Consider the following 8,781-nt stretch of genomic DNA (forward strand, 5'->3'; position numbering starts at 1 on the left):
GACCCTCACATAAACAAAGACACATCTCTAGGTATATCAGGGGACCAGCAGGCATCCTGCCTAGTCTCGGTGGCCTCCGCCTATGCTGGGTCTCTCCCCTTTGGGAAGGTCTGTGAGAAATGCTCTAATGTGTTATTTTCTTCCTCTACATCACTACCTCTTTCTAGTCAGCTGCTTTTTTTAAACTTCTTCTGCAGAGATATGTTAATCAGGAGGACTCGCTTCTCATTTGATCTTACCCTCCACATCCCCATCTGTTTTAGATAGACTCCTACCCACACTTCAAGGCTCAGCTGAAAGCTCACACCCCCACCCCCATGACACACAGAGGGACTCCCAGCACCTCTCTGTGGTCTGGGAGCATTATGATCAAATATCTCACTTAACACATGGCCTGCCTTTTTCTGGTTCCATGTTCTTCCCTTTCTATGAAACTCAGGCTCTTCTAGACAGAGCAGTATCTTTGTTGTGTCTCTTGCCCTGCAAAGCCACCCTCAATAAATGAAGGAAAGCAAGCAAGATGGGAAGAAGGAGGAAGAGAGGATGTTCTGTTCTCAGGACACATACATCATTGATTGTAGAGAAGGGGGGATGGATTTTGTGTGGTTGGGGAAAGCAGTGAGGGCTGCTACCTACTGTGACATAGCAAAAGCTTGGGTCTCACATCAACAACAATGGAATCAGCCACTTGAATGGTTGTGCCATCGGTCAAGGACATGGATCCAGCCCAGTGAGAGGAGGAAGGTGGAATGCGTCGCCGGTGCCCTCGTGGTTCTTAAGGCTCTTTGACAGAGAGGATGCTGATGCGATGACAGTGGCGGGGGCTGGGGGCAGCGGGAGGTTATTTGAGGCCTGAAGGACTTTGAGACTCAGGAAGGATATGGGATGAGATAAAAGCAAAGTCCAGAATAATATTTGCAAATAGAGTAACTCATCATTGGCACACTATAGGTCAGACACTCTTTTCTAGAGTTAAATATACAATGGAATTGGTTGGTTGAACTGAGAGTTATTTAATAAATTAAAGTAATATATATTTGTGTTTTTGTCATGTGTGGCTAGCATTAGACTTTCCTTTAATATAAGAAAGAAGAAGAAAGGAAGGAAGGAAAGAGAGAGACTCTTTAATTTATCTTCAACATCTAGCAATATCCAAATGACGAATGGATTCATTCATACAATATGTCTTTTTGTGGGGCACCTGACTGGGTCACTCAGTACAGCATGAGACTCTTGATCTCGGGGTTGTGAATTCAAGCCCCATGTTGGGCATTAAGCTTAATTTTTTTAAAAAGATTTTATTTATTTATTTGACAGAAAGAGATCACAAGTAGACAGAGAGGTAGGCAGAGAGAGAGAGAGGGAAGCAGGCTCCCTGCTGAGCAGAGAGCCCGATGCGGGCCTTGATCCCAGGACCCTGAGATCATGACCTGAGCCGAAGGCAGCAGCTTAACCCACTGAGCCACCCAGGCGCCCTAAGCTTAATTTTTTAAAAACACACACACACACACACACACACACACACACACACACACACACACACTTTTTGCTCCTTCCAAAAACAGTTTCAAAATATTCCTTCATAGTTCTACTGTGGAAAACAGTTTGGCAGTGTCTTGCCAAAGCTAAACACAGTCTTACCATACAATCTAGCAAGCCAGCAATCATACCTCTAAGTATCTACTCACATGAATTGAAAATGTACACCCACATAAAAACCCGCACACAAATGTTTAAAGCAACTTTATTCATAGTTGCTAAAAATAGGAAATAACCAAGGTGTCCTTCAGCAGGTAAATGGATTAAAAAAATACCATATTACATGCATACAGCAGATTATTATTTGGTAGTATATTTAATAGAAATAAGCTATCAAGCCATGAAACATAGAAAGACATGGAGGAACTGTATACATATATTGCTAAGTGACAGAAACCAGGGTAAAAAGTCTCCATACCATATGTTTAAGACAATACAACCTTCTAAAGAAGAAACACTGTGAGAAGATGCGTGGTTGCCAGGGGTTGAGGGGTGGGGGAGAGAGACATGAATGGTTAGAACAGGAAGGATCTTCAGAGCAGGGAAATGACTCTGTATGATACTGTAATGGTAGACAGGTGTTGTTATGCACTTGTCAAAACCCGGAGAATGTGCAACACCAAGAGTGACCCTAAAGTAAACAGTGGACTTTAGCTAATAATAATGGATCCGTATTGGCTTATTGGCTTACCAATGATAACCAATATATCACAACCATATAATGTGTTGGTAATAAAATGAATACAGGAGAGAGAGGGGTTTATGGGATCCATCTGTGCTTTCTGCTCAATTTTTCTCTAAACGTAAAACTGCTCTAAAACATTAAACCCGGGAGGGGGAGAAAAGAAAAAAAGAAAGAGCAGACTAATTCCATACCACTCCAAGGATCAAACTTAGGTGTAAGGAAGACCTTGCTTAAAATCAAAGTTGATAAATATAAGAGTGGGTTGTTTTCATTGGTAGGAGTCATTGGTAGGATCATGCTGCAATTCTCTGCCTCCCCAGAATGATGACTGGTGGAAGCAAGTGATACTTCAGTTAGGTTAGAACATTGGAGTAGACAGTATCTAAGATTACCTGCAAGTTTGATATCTCATGATGCTACAGAGAAGTAACCACAAGTATAATGAGCGCTGTAGAGAACAAATTAAAGTCAGGATGACACATTTCCCCAAAGTAGGGGCTAAAGAAAGCAAGCAAAGCATGTGAAATGTCTGTAATTCTGAGTAGTGGTCCTTGGCCAATAATGAGTGAGGTGGACAGGAAGAAATGAGGAGTGGTGTTTTATTGACTTTGTTTCTTTTCTGGAAATTGTATTAAGTGCACGAGATGACATAAGATACTGACAGCAGCAGACTCTTCCCTCCCCTGGATTTCCCAAAGAGCATGATCACATAGAAATGTATGTGTGTACATACACACGCCAAAGACGAGTGGCTTGAGTCATGCTAATGGGTTCGTCCATTAAATGGTTAATTTGTTTTATGAAACATCGATACCAACCTTCAAAAATACTCCAGAAATCAGAGGATAGACACCCTTGGGATAAGAGCCTCTAAACTTATTTGTCCCCTATCTGGAAATTTTTACGATTCCCCTTTCTCCCCTATAAGGGAAACTGTAAGCAGGTTTTGTAAATGCACCTGGATAAAAGCCCCTCTGTAGTCACTTATGTGTTGTCCTCTATAACATTAAAAGAAATTCCAGGTTCCTGTCTGCAGAGCTGCTGTTGCCAGGGAAACAGAGCCTCGTCAGAATGCAGCTGCTCGAAGTCTCAGTGCTCCAGTTACTGGTTCTTTTGATTGGTGGACACACATGAATCTCTTTCTAAGAAAGTCAATTTCTTCATCTGCATCCATTGCACAAACATATCTGTCACCTGGGTCCAGGCAGAATACTGTATCTTGCCTGTTGAGACCTTGCTCATGGAGAGAGGGAACACAATGTCAGAGGATGGGCTGTTCCATCCTACATCCACACAAAGAGCAGATGGTACCAAGGGTCCTCTCTACTCCACTTTCCTATGAGCTCTGCAGAGACTAACAGAGCTTGAATATTTGTTTCGGATAACCAGGCATTCCATCTTCCATGAGGGCATTATGATAGTCTATGAGATGGGTAAATTCAACATGAGCAGACTTTCCAACTAGACCTGACACTAACATTATCTAAATATTTAAAGTTGAGACCACTCATCTGAATTCCCTGGCACTCAGCCTTTACTGGAAGGTCTTCCAGCCTAACTTCTTACTGTAATTTCAGGTTGGTTCCAACTCAAACAACTTACCTGAATTATTTCTAGGAAGTATGTGGAGTGATGCCAACTGTGTTTGGGCTATTTTGAGCTTGATAAAAATCCAAATGAGATATTAACCCATTTGTATAATCTTGAGTCCCTATGTATACTGATTCAATAATCCAGCAGGCCAATATTTTTCATGCGGATATGCCTCAGAGAACCATCTCTATCCAACTTTTTTTTTTTCTTTTTGTTTGTTTCAATTTTTGTTTGCATCAATTTTATTGAAGAGAAGTGATGACTTTCTTATTTATTCTATGGAGGATGATAGAACAAACATGTTAATATGCTCATCCAAGAGAAATCTGAAATGGGGTAATTTTCAAAGTGTCTTCTTTAGGAGGGTAACAAAGATGTGGGGACCGTCTAATTATGAAGGCTCATTTCATATGCAACATGTAGTTTTAAAGCAAAAGATCTTGAAATTTTACTCCTAGGAAAGCTTCATGCCTTTTCTTTATATTGTCCTTCTGTTTCCTTATGTGTGCTAGTAATATTTCCATATTTTTTTACTCATAGCATTTATGTAAATATTCTATCCTTATATTTTAGTTTTAAACTAGTCTCTCAAGAGTTCTGATTTTTCCTAATTATTCCCACTAACTTACCACTGAAATTCCAAAGAAAATTCCAGGATTTTTGTTTGTTTTTAGCTTTTCTCTTGATAGTGTCTTGCTCGAAAAATAGCATCATTTCAAATGAAATGCATTTTATTTCATTAAGTCTGAAGGAGGCATTCACTTCCCCTGATAGGCAAATTCAGGTTCAGTTGGATTCAGGTAGCCCACGTAACCGAGGGATTTGGGATGTGACCTCTTCTGAACATATATCCCATATTCTCATAGCTAGGGCCATTTTCCTGGTCATTCAGCAGCTTCAAAATGATTGTTTAAAGCAAGATAATGTGCCTGTGTGGCACAGTAGATGGTGTAAAGCCATAACCTAGAAGACTGACTTTAAACCTTGACAGAAACATTCCTTTTGCAGTAAAATAAACAGTTTTCTCTTCTCCTAGATAAGGTGCAGTAATTTTTTTGATTAATCCATATGGTTTGTCCTCTTGCTTCGGAAACCACTGAAGGCAACAATTTTCCAGCTCCCTTCCTCGAAGTTTTCATTATCAATAAATGCCTGTGATATCAGCTGAGATTGCTTAGCCCACACATCCGGCCTATATCTTAATTGCAATAACTTCTTGTCACACACAGCCAACTCAGTTGATGTATGGAAACACTGGATTTTTTTTCTCTCCTCCCTATCCTCCCCACTGGACCTCCAGCCCCCTTCTCTCCATTCCCCATTCCCAACCTCACGGAGCCCGGAAAGTCTTGCGGCATTCCTGAGAAGTTACATAAGACACCAGAAGTAGATAACATTGTATGTTTCTAGAGTTGAAAATGCAGAATGTTTATGCCTGTAGGGAGAGAAGAATGAAAGAATGTCTTTTTCAGGAATCCTATCTGAAATGACTGGAGTCTGAGAAGTGTTTCTGTTGGTGTAAAAATGTTGTTTGAGGACTTTGGGTGTTCTTGAAAACCTAGTCAATGGCAAGTTCTTTGTTCCTTAAGAATACATAACCAGGACCTAAGAGTCCAGGTTATAGCCAGCAGGGCTGAGATGTCTAAACTTTCGCTGGAAGCAGGTGGAATGGAAGTAGATCTTCAGATCTAAGAACAGTATCTTTGTGCCGAGACCCAGTCTTCTTTTAATGGTATAGAAGGACCAATGGGATGGAGGACGCGAGTGTTGGCTCAGCATGAAACAAAGATTTCATGCCAAGGTTCTCCCTTTGGCATTTGATCACCTTGCTAATGGCTAGCTTGTAGTTACAGTCGGGTCTGTCTGACACACAGTTTTAATCTTAGCAGCCTTTCCCATCTGGCATAAGAAACGCCTTCTCTGAGAACCAAAAAGACTATGCTGTAATTCAAAGGAGGAGATCATGTAGTTGGCTAATGGGAGCACTGAAAGAAGAGGTTTCATGTGTAAACGTATTTGCCTGAATCAATATGCCACACAGAATTGGTTCTTCCAAGGCCTCCTGACCTTGCCCTTCCCTTTGGTGTGGTCAGTAGCACATACACAGCCCCATGGCTGATTCCAACACACTGCAACCGTCTCCAAGACAACACTGATCTAAGGTCATCTCGGTGCTGCCCAATTTCCAGGAAACTTCTGGGGCGCTCTGTTCTTTGTGGTCTGGCATCGGGATGGAAAGTTTCACCTGAACACAAGTGGAGGCTGGTTGGCTCCTACAGACTCTGCATTCTTTTCTCCAGTGGGTCGGATTTGTGAACAAGGCTTGGCCCCACCTATAGTGTAAATATTTTTGAAAGGCTCATAGAGTGTAGACATGACCTCTGCGCAATGCGCCTACCACCCATCTAGATAAGTAACAACAGAAGGGAAAAGCAGGGAGTATCTCCACTCCTTTCCTTAAAATGGAAATGACTTGGGGAAAAGGAGTAAATGAAAGAGAACCATAATGATACAAAAATGTTCAGGCTAGTTTCTTTCTTCTGTCCTGCTTGGCCCCTGCTGTTGTTTCTTTACCATCCTGCTGAATTTATCTATATTATGCTTTGCGGTAAGGTATGCCACAGTGCGATCGGGGATTGCTTAATATAATTGAAATAAAGTGCAGCATTTACCAAGGAGTCTCCTCATAGCAATGATGACCCCTTGTTTTATTTTACATATTGAGGTATGATGGGCCAACAGTGAAGCTGTGCTCATTCAATGTATACATCTTGATGAGTTTAAGATAAAAATTCCCTTTGTTTTAAATATTGTCTCAACTAGTTCTTTCTTGCATGAGTGCTTTTACCTAATGTCACTGAAGCTATTCATTCTTGCATGCATTCACCAGAAGTCTATAGAACCCAGCTAAGCAGGAGACATTGTGCAAAGTCATGTGACAGGCAAAGATGCCATTGTGATGCCATTGTTGTGAGCTGTGGAACACAAGAGGAAGTGATGCCATTGTGATGCCGTGGAACACAAGAGGAAGCAATTGCCACATCAGATGGATATTCCAGCGTAATGGCCTCCAAGGGATGATCCTGAGCACAAGGTAACCAAACGCTCAACCTGGTCAAATTATTAACCCCTTTGTGTTTCAGGTTTCCCATCTGTAACAGGGGGACAAAACTAGTATTTCCCATGGAGGTGTCCGATGAATTAGGTCTGGGTTTCAAGTAACTCAAGTCTTTTACTTGTAACTCATCCTTCGCCCAGGAATTTCAAGGAGATGACCCATTTGCTCACTGAGTTGCGGTCACTCCCAATGCTGAATGGGAAGGAAAGGGAAGTTAGGTTTTCTTCATCTGTTAGGACTGACTCTCTCTACAGCTTCCATCACTTTGTAGGGTTATGTTAGACAAGGATGTGGCAAGTCCCGCCCGGCTGGGTAGACACAAACGTCCATCACCCAGGCCTTGGGCAAAGTGTGGCTCACCAAACCTCCAGACATTTCAGAAGGCATAAGAATGCGACCATTCAACTGTAGCGTGCTTGATGTCCAGGCAGACTCAATGGCACAGAGAGCAGCTGTGATTCACACAACCAACAAGAGCCACGGTCCCTTGGGCAAAGAGGATGCTCTATCCCAGGGCTCCAACCCAAGTCACTACATCTCAACAGAGTAGCTTACATGGAGGAGGATCTCTGGATGAGGACTTGGGTCTTAGTTGTTGCCATCTGAATAAAACAAAGAATTGAAGCTGGTTAAACTCTTTCAAAGACATTATCACTAGCTGTGAGAAACTGCCATATTGAGACTAAAATTGTCACTTGACCTGGAAGATCACGGTAGGGTGAAGAGGTTTGGGAAGGTGGAATTTGGTGGGGTGATGCCGCTTATCTAAGAGACAGATTTACAACATATCTCCACTTCGGTGACATTACAGACACTAAAGAAACTCTTAAGTGAAAAAGTTCATAATCCAACTGATACCAAAGAGCCAAAATCAAGGGAAACAAGGTGATATAAGTAAAATAAGCATGCACACAGATGCAAAGGAAACTCATCACTCTTCACAATCACCTCTGAAATAGATGTTATCCCCTTCTTACAGATGCGCAAACTCAGGCCTAAAAAGACGAAGAGGTTTGCACAAGGTCATCCCAAATCACCTGTCTCTGGCTTTACAACCCGGACACTCAATCTTGTGATATTCCTTCACGTCAAAGATTACTTACGTCACATGCACCACTTCCAAAAAGGGGAGACATTCAAGACTTCTTTCAGCTCTGCAGCCTGAATCATAATATAATATTACCTAATGTCAAGGGATGTCTAGGGATGTCTAATGTCTAGAGCAAAGACTGGAAAACTGTAGCCCATAGTCCAAATCCAGTCTTCTGTCTTCCTTTGCAAATAAAATTTTATTGGCACTCATGCCTTTATGTGTTGTCCATGGGTATGTTCAAGCTACAATGGTGGAGGAAAGTAGCTACAGCAAAAACCCTATCCTCTGAAAAATGGAAAATACCTACTGTCTGGCCATTTACAGATGCATATAAAAGGGTTAATATGAAATCAATCCATCTCCCTATGTATTATACTCAATATTTTCCAGTGCTTATAATCTTTTTTTTTCAGTGCTTATAATCTTAACTGAGATTTCTTCCAACTTCTTAAAGTGTCAAATAAATCATAACTCAAGGCTACTTGATGCAGTTTTAGGGTTAAGTATATTTTATACCACTCAAATCCATGTCAGATAAACTTAGTATAATTCTCTTGGGCAAAACATCCTACTCCCCAAACTGGATAAATAAAATCTTGACATGAAAGTACTCTACAGTCTCTAGGCTATAGCTCAAATTGCTACAGTAAAAGGTACATGCTGGTTGTGGACTCAGCAAATTTACTCGTATGAAAACATGGTTTAGACTTTAATTTTGCTTTACCACCCCCCACTTGCACAATTTGATTTCTG

The 8,781-nt window shown here is 41.3% G+C and overlaps 1 long non-coding RNA gene across 1 annotated transcript; it reads left to right on the plus strand.

Annotated features, from left to right (window-relative positions):
- Positions 1 to 6,224: 6,224 nt before the first annotated feature.
- LOC309864259 lies at positions 6,225 to 8,237 on the plus strand. Its single transcript, XR_014311418.1, has 3 exons — positions 6,225 to 6,430; positions 6,708 to 6,911; positions 7,915 to 8,237. It is a non-coding gene; the product is annotated as an uncharacterized lncRNA (long non-coding RNA).
- The last annotated feature ends 544 nt before the right edge of the window (positions 8,238 to 8,781 follow it).

The sequence above is a fragment of the Mustela nivalis genome (assembly GCF_964662115.1).
Source record: "Mustela nivalis genome assembly, chromosome: 5".
NCBI classification, from domain to species: Eukaryota; Metazoa; Chordata; class Mammalia; order Carnivora; family Mustelidae; genus Mustela; species Mustela nivalis.